At 43.0% G+C, this 15,479-nt stretch overlaps 1 protein-coding gene across 4 annotated transcripts in view; it reads left to right on the plus strand.

Annotated features, from left to right (window-relative positions):
• Positions 1 to 15,479, plus strand: part of LOC309344650 (uncharacterized protein) — a 116,220-nt gene that overhangs the window by 55,013 nt on the left and 45,728 nt on the right. The window contains exons 3-4 of one of the 4 annotated variants that reach the window (XR_014157797.1): positions 2,447 to 2,526; positions 7,128 to 8,503. The exons of 1 other annotated variant lie outside the window; for it this stretch is intronic. The gene's annotated coding sequence lies outside the window, so the exon portion shown is untranslated. Of the gene's footprint in view, positions 1 to 2,446; positions 2,527 to 7,127; positions 8,504 to 9,185; positions 9,314 to 15,479 lie in introns of those variants that run through there. 2 more of the 4 variants (XR_014157796.1, XR_014157798.1) reach the window with 2 other exon arrangements.

Raw genomic sequence — 15,479 nt, forward strand, 5'->3', positions numbered from 1 at the left:
AGCTTTACTGTACATATAGTGAGCTATTCATTCTCTCCCCCCCCTTAAACAAATTTTGTTTTTGTAGAAGGACCTATAACGTCTCTGAACATAAAAGTATGCTCATAACCTAAGAGTAAGCTTCGATTAGTTGTTCCAGATGTGGGGAGAGGGAAAAAGCTGTTAGAAATCTCCAGATCTTAATATTTAATAAGTATGCTCAGTGGCTAAAGAAAGGAGAATAGAGAGTCATGGCAAGAGTAACTGAAATTAAAGTTGCAGCCATATGCACACTTATGCATACCATATGCAAAAGCCTTGGACGAGGCAAGAATGTGAGACAGATTACCTCACTTTGGAGGTATTTGGACTTCTTCTGAAGCAACTTGGGTCTGAAGTAGTCTGAGGTGATTGAATCTCTCTGGAAGCAGCAGCAGCAGCGATGCTCAAGGCTCCCAAAGAAATGGCTTTGAAGCCACCACCACTTGGGACATGGTGTCCCACTGCTCAGTGGGTGGCTAACAGGATTCATCCGCTCACAAGGGGCTACTATTCCCGCAAATTTCAGCCAGTTCTGCCAAACAATTAAAAAGATGCAGGTGTTTGTTGATGTCTCATCTTAGTACAGTGGTACCTCAGGTTACATACGCTTCAGGTTACATACGCTTCAGGTTACAGACTCTGCTAATCCAGAAATAGTGTTTCAGGTTAAGAACTTTGCTTCAGGATGAGAACAGAAATCGGGCTCCGGTGGCGCGGCAGCAGCAGGAGGCCCCATTAGCTAAAGTGGTGCTTCAGGTTAAGAACAGTTTCAGGTTAAGTATGGACCTCCGGAACGAATTAAGTACTTAACCTGAGGTATCACTGTAAGTGGGAATAACAAATGAGAATTCAGGAAACAAGATGAGACTCTATTTCATTTCTAAGCTGAAGCATGAAGTCAGCCCTACTGTTCTAGCCTCCCAGGCAACACACTAACTGAGCCAATGAGACAAGTTCTGAAGTGAACAGACAGATGTTGCACAGCACTGGGTAGTTCTGATGAACTAATTAAGTAGAGCTTTATTTCTGCCATGGCTCTGTTCCAGCATCTCTTTTCTATGCTCAGCCTTAACCTTGGAACCCATGAAACAGATACAGCTATATGTGTTCGGCATTTCCTTCACTACAAGTCTCCACACAACACAAAGGTCTATCAGATGATGAGTCTTGAGCCCTGGCATATTTCTTCTAGAAATTAAGAACTACTACTAAGTTAGAATGCATAGGATGCAAAGCTTCAAGTGCCCTTCTTTAGAATTCACTGCAATCTCAGAACCAGCAGAACCAGATGTTTGTTATGTTCTACTTTTACACTATGTTCTTAAGCCTTCCAGGAGCGAATCCTGATGATGGATTAAACCTTTTACAAAGCAAATACATCTGAGGCCAAACAAGCTGAGCTATCGCTCTCTTGCCAATACTCTCAGATCTCATAGGTAAGGTCTAATTACAGTTTACCTGTCTGGAAGCTGTACAGCAGCAGCAACGCAATCCAAGACATATTTATTACGATTAAGTCCCATGGTCTCCAATAGGGCTTACTCCCTTGTAAGTGACACTACTCCTATAGTGTTCAACAAAAGGGGGGCTGGAAAGCCAACCCAATGCATTAAGAGACCTGGATATAATCCCTAAACAGAAAACATGCTCTATAGGTGAAATCTACCATACCACTGGGGAGGTCGGGAAAGATGGAGATATTTATACTGTGATCATATTGGAACATAAGATTAAGTCCATCTGGATAAACCATGTCAAAGGCGCTGTCATATGCCAGAGATGAATTTCAAAGCCTGCCACTCTTGGGGCTGTATGCAGTTTAAGAACTTGGAGGTGGTATTTAGAACCAGATGTTTGGGTCGCTTTAAGTCTGACCTTGAAAAATTCTTTTCTAAATCCCCTGTTCAAAAATATACTTCCCAAGAGTCCCTCATGTCCCAAACTTTCCCCTTCACCTTGTCCATTGTCATTTGATACCACAATGGCAGTATCTCCTTTGACATACGTTCCTGACCAAGATCTTGGTGATGGCAATAACCACAATTAGGGTGGAGCTTGTCTTACACACACTTGCACTTCTCATAGTCCCTATCTCTTGTAACTTATAGATGCAATCAAATTCCTGGTAACTTTTGCATATGGTTTGCATAAGTGTTACCTGGTAAAGAGTTACAGTGGCACCTTCAATCATCTTATTCATTCATGTGGGAGCAAGGAGAATAAAGACGGGCTGCCGATAGTATATTTCTAAAAATGTAACCTAGGCAGTGTGACTCATGATCCACACCTTGTGTCATTCAATAAACAGTGTCTTTTGAAAATCTTCCCACCATGCTCAAAGGAACAAGAAAAAGTGTGGTTCTGCCTACAGAGTGAGTGGAAATAGATGCAAAAACCCTCCCCTTTCACCTCCTTGCCCTTGCAGAGAATTGGATCAAATAGTCTGAGGATTGTGAGATTGCTACATCCCTTCTTCAACGATTCAAGGGCCTGATGCAAGGAAAGGTGTGTACTTTGAGAGGGTCTCTCTTGTTTTCTTGCTGCTTACAGCTGCTATTCACAAGTAGTGTTTCACAGGTTGATTTGTTGTCCTCAGATTAAGTTCTTAAAGGAAGCCTACCTACAAAAGGCCTTGAGCATTCACTGAAGTCAAATTACATTCCGCTTTTGTTCCTTGAAACTTCACTCCCTATTGTGTGGAGGGGTGGATAGAAAGTGCAAACACACACACACACACACATATACATGCATGCATTTTGTAGTTGCAAAGGAGTAAAACAAAAATGGAACAAACAACCTGTCGCCTAGCAAAGAGTTCTGCATAGATTAGAAGAAAATAATAACCTTTTGTTTTATCGTTTTTTAAAAAAGCCAACAATGCGCTTTTGTTTTGCTTAAGAAAGGAATATTTTTAATAGTGTTGGAGAAGTAATCATTTAAGTAAAGGGATGGACTAAGCAGAAACAGAAGAATATTTTGGAATTTAGCCATCAGACCAAATACCACGCCTGGTAATGACTGGTTGATGAGGTACATTTAGGGAAGGGTGGGGGGACCCACATGAACTACAAGTAAACAGGGCTTCTAGTTGTCAGGACCTGCAAATCGTGTTTATGCAAGAATAATTGTGCCAAGCCAGCTTGTGATTGCAGGAGGGGGCACGGCAGTCTACACAAATCATGAAATCTATATAGACGTGGGGAGGCAAAATACATTGATCAGTCTTCAGACCCCAGGAGTTTCTGACTCAGGCCTACAATATCTGGTTCCTAATAAACAAAAGGTATGATGCTCAAAGGTCCAAAGGAACAGGAGTCAGGATGGATAAGCATAGAAGAAGTCCTGTGGGGAAAGGCCCTTCCAGACTGGTGTTTTTTTCTGGGGGTCAGTTGTGCAGTAATGCTCAATAGCATGTCATCCAACATTTCTCTGATGAAAATAGGGTTCAAGCATTGAATTTTAGGCTAACTGGGTGCCATCTCTTCAGTGTTTTTTTCCATTCTGGTTTGTTTGGCAGCAGTTGGAGCAGCTGATTGGAAAACAAGCTGCTTCTCCTGACTTTGCAGCATCACCTAGCCCTGGAGCAGCTGTATATTTAGAGTGAAACTGAAAGGTGCTGGGCTGGATCCATTTGACAAACAACCTGTCTGCCCGCTCAAGGGTGTGGTGGCTATTTACAGTGTCTGCATTACAATTTGCTAATGCAAGTGGGTCAGGTAACTCAAACCACCCTTGGAGAAGACTAGTAAAAGTCTAGCCCTTAAGTAAACACTTCCCTTCCCTGCAGAGCGAGCATCCTTTGTCATGTGGTGTCTCAGTCGCTTCCTGGTATTGCTGTTCCAGTCAAACACTTCTCTTTATCTCCCTCCGATTATCACACTGGCCACTTCATCACCAAGGCTGTTGTTGCTGTAATCTGGAAGGTCAGTAAGTTCTGCTGAACTGGAAACTTACCCTTCTGAAGAAGAAAAAACACTAGTAGTGTTCTTGAAACACTGACCAGTGTCACATTTTAACTGGGATTTAGCAAGGCTCGGGATTTATTCTCAATGCCAAAGCCTAGCCCTGGAACAAATAGAGAACCAATAATCCTTCAGCCTGTTCTAACAGCAAACTTATTCTCTTTCGGCAGCCAAAGCAGCAACACCCGCACAAAAGACAGAGGTGTCAGTAGGCTTGGGGAAACTCCAAGGTTTGCAGAAATAGAAAACAGAAAATCTTATGGCAAGCCTCAAAATGACCCAATGAGGACTGAGCATGCTCAGGGCTGGCACTGGAATGCCGCTTGAATATTGCAAGGAGATTGATGGAATAATGGTTAGAGTGTTGGACTAGGCCCTGAGAAACCAGGGTTCAAATCCCCACTCAGCTATGAAGCTCACAAGGTGACCTTGGGCCAGTCACCATTCCTCAGCCTTATCCTACCCCACAGGGTTGTCATAAGGATGAAATGGCGGGGGTGGGGGGTGGGGGAGAACCAGGGACAGCACTTTGAGCTCTTTGGAAGAAAAGGTGGCATATTAATGTAATAAATAAATATCCTGAAATGGGGCATGGTTTGCTGGCTGGAAACCTGAACAAGAGTACTTCATACTACAACGTTTTGTGGAAGGTCCCAGTTCCAAATAGAATTGACGAACAGAGCTGTGCTCTGGTATACAAGAACATTTCACAGCAACATAGGAAGTTGCCTCATATTGAGTCACATCCTTGGTCCATCAAGCTCAGTAGTGTTGACAGTGACTACCAGCAGGGTTTCAGGCAGGAGGTATTCCCAGTTCTACATGGAGAAGTCAGGGATTGATCCAGGGACCTTTTGCACACAGAACATGCCCACTACCACTGAGCTTCCTCAAGTCTCCCTTCTTTGAATGGGAAAATGCTCTACATGTACAATGAAGAAACCAATTGAGGAGACAGTGGCTGTGTACACACCATGCATTTAAAGCATCCCCCCCCCCCCGCCAAGAATCCTGGGAAGTGTGGCTTGTTGAAGGTGTACTCGGTGAGGGGTAAACTACAGTTCCCAGCATTCTTTGTGAAGGAGGGATGTGCTTTAAGTGTATGATTTGTGCACAGCCAGTAAGGCAGCTCTGACAGATACTTTGCACGGTACGTTTTCCTGGGCTGAATCTCACATCTGCAAAAGAAAGAGGAAAACATTTGAACGGATCCCATGTGAATGTGAGTTGATGACAGGCATGGCACAGAATGTACTCTTTGACCATGGACAGACATCAGTTAGCTAGCACTGGCCCTCCAGGAACTGGAAGATTAGAACTACTAGATTGGAGATAACTAGATTCCTGGAGAACTGCTATCCTGAGGTGACCATAAACCAAACCCTCACAGAACAATGCACATTGGCTGCAGGCAACAGCTTTTGACTGCCTGGCTTCCTTAGCAGAAATTCAGACCACTGAGATGACTTAGCTGAAAGATTCTGCTTGCTTCTACAGTGGTACCTCGGGTTAAGTACTTAATTCGCTCTGGAGGTCCGTTCTTAACCTGAAACTGTTCTTAACCTGAAGCACCACTTTAGCTAATGGGACCTCCTGCTGCCGCTGCGCTGCTGGAGCATGATTTCTGTTCTCATCCTAAAGCAAAGTTCTTAACCTAAAGCACTATTTCTGGGTTAGTGGAGTCTGTAACTTGAAGCGTATGTAACCTGAGGTACCACTGTACTTGGATAAGTGATTCCTCCTGAACTCAGTTCTCTGAGGAAGGTTGTATAGCTGACTCAAAGCGGGTTGGGAGTGTAGATGCACTGAGATCTCACCACACAAAGCATGTGCATCTGTAGGCAGACCAAGAGTGATGTTTCTCTGCCTTGAAAGCAGATCTTTCAGAATACAGCAAAACTTTGTCCAGACCACTTCCAATTCACTTCAGCACATTGGTATTCACTCTGCAAATTCTCTCTTCTTTTCCACCAGAGATCTCTCAAGTGCACAGAGGGGACTAATCTGTTATCTTTTGGGAATGTTTCCAGCTGCTCCGTTCTGCCCACACTGGCTCTGTTTTGTGTTACCTCAGAAACTGAAACTAACGTGACACCAGTATTGAGAAACCAAAACAGGAAGTTAACACAGATTGCCATATATGGGCCACACAGGGTGTGGAGTAACATGTTCAGACTAAAAATACAACGATATGTAGCTGCCTTCTATTTTCAGTTTGGCTCAATTCCTACTTTCTACACTTCGATGGCATTAAATATAATCTCTCATTCTTGGCATTCAGCAAGGAAGCATTTTGTTTCCTCTCATTGAAAACTTGCATAACTGTGGCTACGAAGTTAGTAAAATAATGCATTTTACTTCAGTTTAGATTGGTGCAAGCTTTAGACAGGCACAATGGAAAAGCAACACAAGAAATAAAAGCCTGTCTCATTCCTCGTCCCCTTATTCCTGAAATTTTGCTATCTCTGGTTTGATGCAGGGTTTTGTGAAACCTGAAAGCTTGCATGCAAGTAATCCAGGACTGTGGAACCTGTGGGCCTTGCTGATGGGAGTCCAGCAACATCTTTCATGCTTAACAGAATATAGTATATTGTTACATTTCTTTTTTTCGAAACCAAAAAACCAAATCCAGTTATAAAAACCCTGCCAGGGTTAACTGGGAGTTAACTGGCTATCTCATATTGGCTCAAGCTCTGAAAGTCTGGGGATTGTAAGCTAAGGCTGGTGCCCTACTAGACATGCACCATGCTGAGTAATGATGCTGTGCAATGTCACAGATTGTGCTTGCTTACAACTTACTCTACAAGCACCCCCACTTTCCCTTGGCCTCTCAGACCCAAATCCAGATGGGGATGATGGAGTGCCTGAGACCAGCAAAAATGCCCCATGTTGCCCTGGTCCTGTATTGTCTCACAAACCCTTAAGGATCATCTGCTTCTTCTGGAACTGTAGTTTGTTATGGGAATGGTCAGTCTGTGAGAAGGGAAACTACAATTCCCAGGAATCTTTGCGGGAGGAAACAATATGCTTTAAACGTGCACTGAATGTGCTTTAAATACATGGTGTTGATTGTGGGTCAACAGAACTGGGGGAAACCAGTCTACTGTTGTCCCTGATTATACTTTTTCTTCTTCTCATCAACAGGGAGGCTCCTATATTATAGACTGAGGGGCTACACCCAACCTGACAACAAAGGCAGAATGCCATTAAATCATCTTGTACTAACAGCCACTGCTGTCTTGTTTTTCCTTTTCTAACTCCAGCAGTTGTGTCATTAAAAAAATAAAAATAAAATGCTGGCCTCTCAGCTTTCACACAAAGGTATGCCATATGTGCAGAGAGAGTTGCACTACTATGACCTTGTTTCATGTAGGCAGCTTCACACGCCCACAAATTTTATGTCGCCTTAGCGCATGCCCTAGAAGCTTTGCCCGATGCCTGTGGTCCTTGCAGAACTACAGTCGCTGCCAGGCAGCAGCTGAGCTTCTAGGTGAGGGGCAATGATAGAACTTGCTCATACAAGTGCTGCTGACATTTTCCTCCCATTTAGTGAGCAGTGTTGCATTTCAGAAAGGAGATAGGTGGGGCTGAGCAGGCTCATTTGTCCAAAAAACACTTGGCAAAACCGGAGTAGCATATCAGCAAACTCTGGGTTTTCCTTCTGCCTCTGTCTTGGGAGGTTTTCTGTGTTTGCAGGACCTGGAGTTGCAGGGTCTGTGGTCATTAACTAGAATTGCATGAAGAGAATGGAAGGAGAGGGGATTAGCAGTTGCCTATTCTAGTATTTTGGGAGGTGAGAGGAAGGGTAGCTTTCAATGCACTGCCTCCTTCTGCTGTTAATCTTCTCCCCATCTCTTCTCTCTGATCCCTCAAGGCTGTTAACCTGGTTGTGAAAGAGAGATACGCCACTCATGCTTAGAGCAACTATATTTCTGCAACTGAGCCATAGGATTCAAAACAAGTTTTAAGCCCAATTGAGCCTTGGCATAAATTTAACCCTGTTTAGTGAAGTGAAATCATTGATGCTAGAGAAAAGACCTGGTAACTTTAAAAGAAAAATCAAATGGGATTCTAAGCACTAAGTTACATGGGATGCTCAATGTGTCAGTCAAGCTGCAGGCATCTTTATAAAAAGCTCTAAATAGGAGTCATATGGGGGAGTAATTGGGATGGTGACACACCGAAAATAGCGATAAATCTGCTATCAGGATTTACCCATTTTGGTGTTCAGTGTAGCTATTTACTACGCAACTATCCTTTTCTACTCTGTGTTCAAGAACTCGGAAGCAGGATACTTCCATTCAGAGGGTGATCATAGATGGATTGCACCTCCCTCCCACCTCAAATCCTGGTAAAATGCAAGCTCTTTCTTTTGTCCCATTTCACCCATTACAATGACAAGCATTGTTAAAAATTCATTTTGTTGTTACTGAAGGGCATAAAGAGCTAGGATAATGTGGCATTTTTTCACACATTAAATGAAAAGCATTTGTGCTGTTGTGAATGATGTTAATAGAAGATAGAAAGCTGCATTTATTTATTTATGTTCAGCTGGATTAAAATTGTATGAGAACACGTGTCTTTGGTTTGTAAATATAATTTTAATTTCTCAGTAGCTAATACACACACACACACACACACACACACACACACTTTCCTAGGGTGTAACATAGGAATTAGATGGGATTGTATCCAATACAGCATTTGTGCAAGAAGAAAAGAGACGTTTTAAGTCAAATGTACATTCTTAGCCATTTTAAGTCGTGCTGCAAACCAATTCAAGCAAAAACCCAATATTGAGCATTATGTGTCAAACCCTTCTAAAAGGTCACCAAGGGCAAAATGAGGTGTGTGTGTGTGTGTGTGTGTGTGTGTGTGTGTGTGTGTAGAAATAAAACAAACTGAAAGGGGAGGGGTGATATGTTTGGGGAACCCCTGAAGATGTGCAGAGATACTAACTGGTCTTCTGAGAACGATCTGTGTGGCTGTTTAAGCTAGGTAGGCTAAGAGAACCAACAGGCAGGAATCAATCACAGAATTGTAAGTCAGAAGGGATCTTGAGGGTCATCTAGTCCAACAGAAGGCATGTGAAAACATGTGAAAACAGACTCCATCCAAGCTGCTAAGTGTGGGAAAAAAGGAAAATTGTTGACAAAGGGCGTGGGGCATGCTGGCCAGCTAAGCTGTTTTTCTGAATTTCAGAGGAAGACAGCAACGCAGATGTTGATGTTAACATCAGGTTCTCCCTTTTGCTTGGGGAAAAAGAGAGAGAGGGAGAGAGAGCTGCGGTGGATGTCCAAGAAAGATACTGCTATCATTATGCCTTTCCAGTTCTATTTAAAGTCCGCGTAGGAGCCAAGAGGAGAAGCTCAGCATAAACACCACCAGATCAGGGTAGTACCAGGTGTCAGCTAGCCCTGCAAAGTCACTGAAATGTCAAGGATTGTTTTTCCTCTCCTCCCTTGCTTTCGTCTGACTGGGAACTGCCAGTGTTTATTTAAAAGATATCCTTCGCATTTGGCAAGGATGCCAGTGGGGCAGACGTTAATGGATTATTATTTGGAGCTGGCAGGCTGCCAAGGAGACAAGGATAGCTTGGGCTTGCTACCCAAAGCCCCTGCCATTAAGCATGAGAAAAAGAGTCCAAGTATTGGAACTGCCGGGCCTTGCGGTTTTCAGAGTTAGGTTGAACACGGCTTTCCAATAAATGCTCTTTGCTCTTATATTAGATCTGACCTACTAAAATTCCATAGGGGAGAATGGAAAGAGGTTGGGGGCATTCAGCTACAGCTTCAAGGTCCCAAAGCAATAATGCCCTAGTTTGGCTGGTTAGTCCGTTTGGTTTTCGTCAGCTGCAGCGTCATGCCGGTTAACGGTGCAAGGAATGTCTTTTTCCACAGACAGAGAGGACCCGATCAGATAGCAGCTAAATGAAGTGGAGGTTTCCATGCTCGTTTCCGATGGGTCTTTGATGCAACAAGTCTGTAATGCTGAAACCATCTGCTCTGGCTTGTGGAACTTGTCATTCACATGGCATGTCATTCACATGGACATTTTGCATCAGGCAAAACTAGCAGTTTCACTCATCTTGTGAAAACCTTGACATACAGATCCACAGGCCAGGAAAAATCCTTAGGAAATGAGTTTCCATGGGCAATTGTTGAAATGTTTTTGAGATGCTTTCTGGGCACATCTTAAGTCATCTGCTAGAACAGGACGACATGTGCAAACCACACAAAGTCAGCTGGTGTTTTGACCTCAGCAGTTAAATATCTGTACTTGAATTCACCCTGGGACTACTGGATCCGGCCACTTGACTCAATGGCACAGGTGGATAATAAAAACTAGAAATTGAGGCATATATATATATATCATACGTTTACATGAAACTACAAACAGTTCTGTTAATTGTATGAGTTAAACCATCACAAGGCTGCCTCTGCCAACCTGGTGCCATCCACATCTTTTTGAACTACAGCTCCCTGTGGCTGATGGAAGTTGTACTCCAAAATATCTGCTGTACTCAAAGGCCATAATTCCAAGCCATAATGTCCTGGAGGGAAAAGAACAAGTTTCTGTTCTGGCAGAATCAGTCAGTCACTGGGGTCCTCTAAACAGGTTGTGGTTATATAACACCCCATGTCCCATGGTCGCTGCTATTTCAACAATGCCTGGTTAGGAAGTGCAGGTCCGTGACACTCCATTCTTCACAGGAACTATCACAGACAAGTAGCAATGGCCTCAGGGCTTCTTGTTGAGAGGCAGGTGGATCATTCAGCTTCCCAGCATGTTTAGGATTTGCTGGAGCTTCCCTGCCTTAGCTGGTGCAAGGTGAGGAGTTGTCATCAGCTCACAGTGGTCATAGATTGCCCTGTATATGATTTGGTATAAGTCGTTTGGAAACTAAGTTATTCCATAAAAATCATTCCAGGAACAGCCTGTGATTTTGTAGGCCAAATTGACACACTGGGGCATATTTTGATTACCAAACAACAACAACAACTTTAAAAAAAATAAAAATTTGAGGGGCCTTTTAAAAAAATAAATAAATCTGGGTCTCTCAAGCTTGCTTTTAAATAAAAAAAAAAACCTCTTTCTGTTCTTTATATTGGGACTGCTTATTATTTCTTCCGTGGAGCAGGGGGAGCCATCTGTACATGTCCTGAATACACACACACACACACACACACACACACACACATACACACAGACCTCCGTTCTGATGACCCTGAAAACAGGTTGCACATTAGGTTGCACACGAAACCCATTGCAGCTTCAAAGAAATTCTGTCACATTCCACCAATGCTTTTAGGCAAAGGAATCCTACTAGCAACTCCAGGAGTTAATTTGCTAATGTCAAAAATGATGGGGCAAATATAAAGTAGTGTCTTGTGTCCTGGATATTTTTAGACCAATATTGTTTACTATTTTGCTTCTGTTCTACAAAGTCCTCTCTTTCATACACAGAGAGAGAGAGAGAGTGCAAAAGAAAAAAACAAAACCCTGCATTCCGCAGTTGCAACATCTATGTTCTTTGAGAGTCAACCTTCCTTCTAGTCCATCAGGATGTGTACGCTATAATTAAGGTGCTGAGAAAGACCATTTAGCAAAAGCCAGTAGCTGCAACACAGTAACATTTACTGCTGTGATTGAAAGCATCGGAAGATTGGGTGGAATTTTACTATGTAGTAGTTTTATCTGCTGAGCACTGGCAAAGGAGAAGAAGAGAAACGAAACCTTAGACAGAGATTTGTCACTAATGAAACAGATAAAGCAAACAGTTTTACATTTGTTTTCAAGCTGCAGACGAATAACTATTAGCCCTGGCAGATGAGATATTTTGTGCTGGAAGGTTATTAAGGATTCATTTATTTTACCTGAAGTTCAATTATTTTGTTTTCATTCTTCAGTATTATTGGACCTATAGAATACTACCGTGCCTGGCTGTGGTTTAGTGGGCTCTTCCTCTCTAAGAGATGTGTTTATTTGTTGATTTATTATACTTATATTCCACCTTGTAGCATTGAGAGGCTCTTGAAGTGGCTTACGCAACATTACGAAAAGTAAGAAACACTGTGACTCACTTCTAGTAAAGGGACAGCAATTGCGCAGCATGCATATGGAACCAGGATCATTCAGGCAGCATTTTCAGCAAAAGGTTGTGACGGAGCAGTTGGCACTTGGCTTTGCTCATGATGGAGTCAAGTCTTCCTTGCTAGTAGCTGCCAGACAACAGCTCCCTCTGAGGCAAGGGACTGGGACTGAGCAGCTGGATCTTGATGGAAGCAGTCTCCTCTTGCAAATGCCAAACATCAGCTCCCACTGAAGTCAAATTTAGCCATGGTTGCCAAATGGCAGCCCAGCTAGGGCTCAGTCCAAAAGCCTATTTTGCCAGAGGTCTCGGAAGGTGTGAAATAAAATGGTCATGTGCAGAGTGCCTATTCCGCTCCGCTGAGTTATTAGCCAGCTCCCATACACCCCAAATTAGGGGTTCCTTCAAAAGTCACTTGTCAGTGGGCTCAGTCAGGCAGTACTGAGCTTACTTCCAGTTTCCAACCTCATGACTTAAGTTTCTTCGGCTAGCTGTCCTTGAGAATTGCAACATTTCTTTAAAAATCAGCCACTCCCCTTGGCCATTCAGAATGTAACTGACGGCCACATCCCTCAGCAACATGTCAGGACACATTGCTCTCCATGACTTACTCTCTTGCTTGTAGTGGGTGTACCAAGCTTGCTCCCTATAGCCCCAATGGAACCAGTGATTACTTTTTCATTGCCCTTAACAGCCACTCTTCATTAAGCCTTCTCCCAGGCTATTCCCTTCCTCCTTTCCCCAAAGGTTTGTTGCTGCCCAACTGGATAGCCTCCCACTCTCAACAGCTGTGCCCTTGCCACAAATGCCAGATTGCTGGGGTTGCTGTCCTTTTGATATAATGAGAGAGAGAGAGAGAGAGACGCCCACAATAATGAAGGGCATGTGTTTCTTTTTATGCTGTTGGTGCAGGAGCCAAGAAGCAATTGCTGCTCACCAGATCTTTGGAATAGTCCTCTTTAAGCTGTCATGGAGTTTTGTTCTTGATTTGGCATTTTGCTCCTTTCCAAGATTTCATAGGCACATGGAGGGGAAAGGGACTTTGTAGGCCATCAAGCCCAACCGCCTGTTGTGGGTAGGCATTTCAGAGCAAGGGCATCCCCAAGAAATGGCTGCCCAACTTCTGCTTGAAGATCACCAGTGAGTTTCATCATCAAATTGATATTATTATTATTATTATTATTATTATTATTATTATTATTATTATGCCCTATACCCATTGGTCTCAGGGCAGTTCACAACATAAAATCACAATATAAACACCACAAAATACATAATTAAAACAAAAACAAAGACAACCCAATAATCCCCCCCACTTCCACAACACATTTTAAAAGGGCATCGGATGTCAATCAGCCAAAGGCCTGGTTAACAACCAATGTTTTCGCCTGGCACCTAAAGGTATATAATGAAGGTGTCAGCTGAACCTCCCTGGGGAGAGTATTCCATAAATGGGGAACCACCACAGAAAAGGCCCATTCTCGTGTTGCCACCCTCCAGACCTCTCGTTGAGGAGGCACACAAAGAAGGGCCTCAGGTGATACCCAAAGGGTCAGGGTAGGTTCATATGGAGAGAGGCGATCCTTACCATTAGAAAGTTTCTTCTGATGGTCAGCTGAAATTTACCCCCTTCTAACTTAAGCCCATTAGAGCTGTCTTTTCACCCTGTAGCAGCAGAGAACAAGGTCACATCTACACCACACATGTAAAACGCACAGCTTCCCTCAAAGAATTCTGGGAACTGTAGTTTGTTAAGGGTGCTGGGAATTGTAGCTCTGTAAAGGGTGAACTACAGGTTCCAGAATTCTTTGTGGGAAGCTTTAAAATTGCTTTAAATGTATGGTGTGGGTATCAGTTTTAGGAAATAAATAAAAATAAATAAAATGATGCCTTTTGTTCACCTGATGATTTTCTTCTTCAATGAAAAGTCTGATTACCAAATCCAAGAAATGAGGCGGGAGGAGCTAGTTAATGAATTATGAAGATGACTGGCAAGTCTTGGCTACATAGCAAGCTGCCTTCAGCTCCATCCCAAGTCCCCCACCCCCTGCAGCTGCAGAAATAGCAGAGCACATGAAAGGTAATATTTTTTGCTATTAGCGAAGAAAGGGAAAAATGTGATCTTTGCTGCAGCCTTGGGAATTATTTTCCAAAGCTACATAGAAAAAGCCAAAGTGAATAGTGCTTTTCTTGGCACTGGCCTGACTGCTTAGCTCACATCAATAATTTTAATGCTTTATTTGTGGTTTGGGTTGTAGCAATTGGTGAAAACCTATGGAGAAAAAAAAGTGACAAAATCTACTAAATATCTCCAAAGTTCATGAGTAGCATTTTTGTGTGTGTGTGGGGGGGAATATTCCATGTTTTTGAGAAGCCTTAGAAACTATACAGGCTCATAAAGTGAAACCATAAAAGCAGTTTTACTTTACATTTTCAAACATTGCTGAAAAACATTTTATGAGGTTTTAATTAGAGCTTTATGGTTTGAGGAGTTACAATGACAGATTGTCCAATGTTTTTGGAGATGTCTAAATATTGCACAATAGCTCTGCCACCGGCTAAGCACAAAATACAGCAATTTTACTTCTGGAGCGCACATGTGCTGTATTATTTCCTCTCCATTACTAAAGATTGCCCTGGTACAATATGTGCAGCTGATTTTTGTGGTCAGCAGATAAGATTATCTCTCCCCAAAAAACCTTGGAGCACCATTAAACTAATGCTTCAGCTGGCACTTGCAAGTACAAACGGTTATCAAAATATAGTGCAAATGCAGCATTTTAATCTAAATGTTGGCAGAGGTTTGGGCACTGATGCAGAAACTGTGAACGGGAGACAGTGAATGTGAATACCTACAGTGTAGATTTATGAAAGGAACTTCCTAGCAGTAAGAACACCTGGCCAACGGAACAAGTTGCCTACGGAAGTTGTGGAATCTCTTTCACTGGCACTTTTAAAGGGTAGTCTAGAGCAGTGTTTCCCAACCTTGTGCCTCCAGCTGTTTTTGGACTACAATTCCCATCATCCCTTGCCACTGGTCTTGCTAGTCAGTGATGATGGGAGTTGTAGTTCAAAAACAGCTAGAGGCACAAGGTTGGGAAACACTGGTCTAGAGAAACAACTGCCAGGAGTGGGTTAGTTTAGCAGAGTGGTTTTCAACCATGGGGCCCTGCACCAGTCACTGGAATTCCTCCTGCCACTCCAAGGCCAGAGACCTGGCTCAGTTTCCTCCTAGTTCTCAAGAAATGGCTCTCTCCCTCTGCAGTGTATGTATCATAACACCCGGCAAAGACAGGTCTCTCTTCACTTGCTATAAGGGACTCTGCAAGGAGTTACAGCTCAAAAAATGCATGCTTTCTCTGAAATGATTCAATGGGGCTCACTCCCAAGGAATAGGACTGTGA

The sequence above is a fragment of the Podarcis erhardii genome, assembly GCF_964252035.2.
Source record: "Podarcis erhardii genome assembly, chromosome: 6".
Taxonomy (NCBI): Eukaryota; Metazoa; Chordata; class Lepidosauria; order Squamata; family Lacertidae; genus Podarcis; species Podarcis erhardii.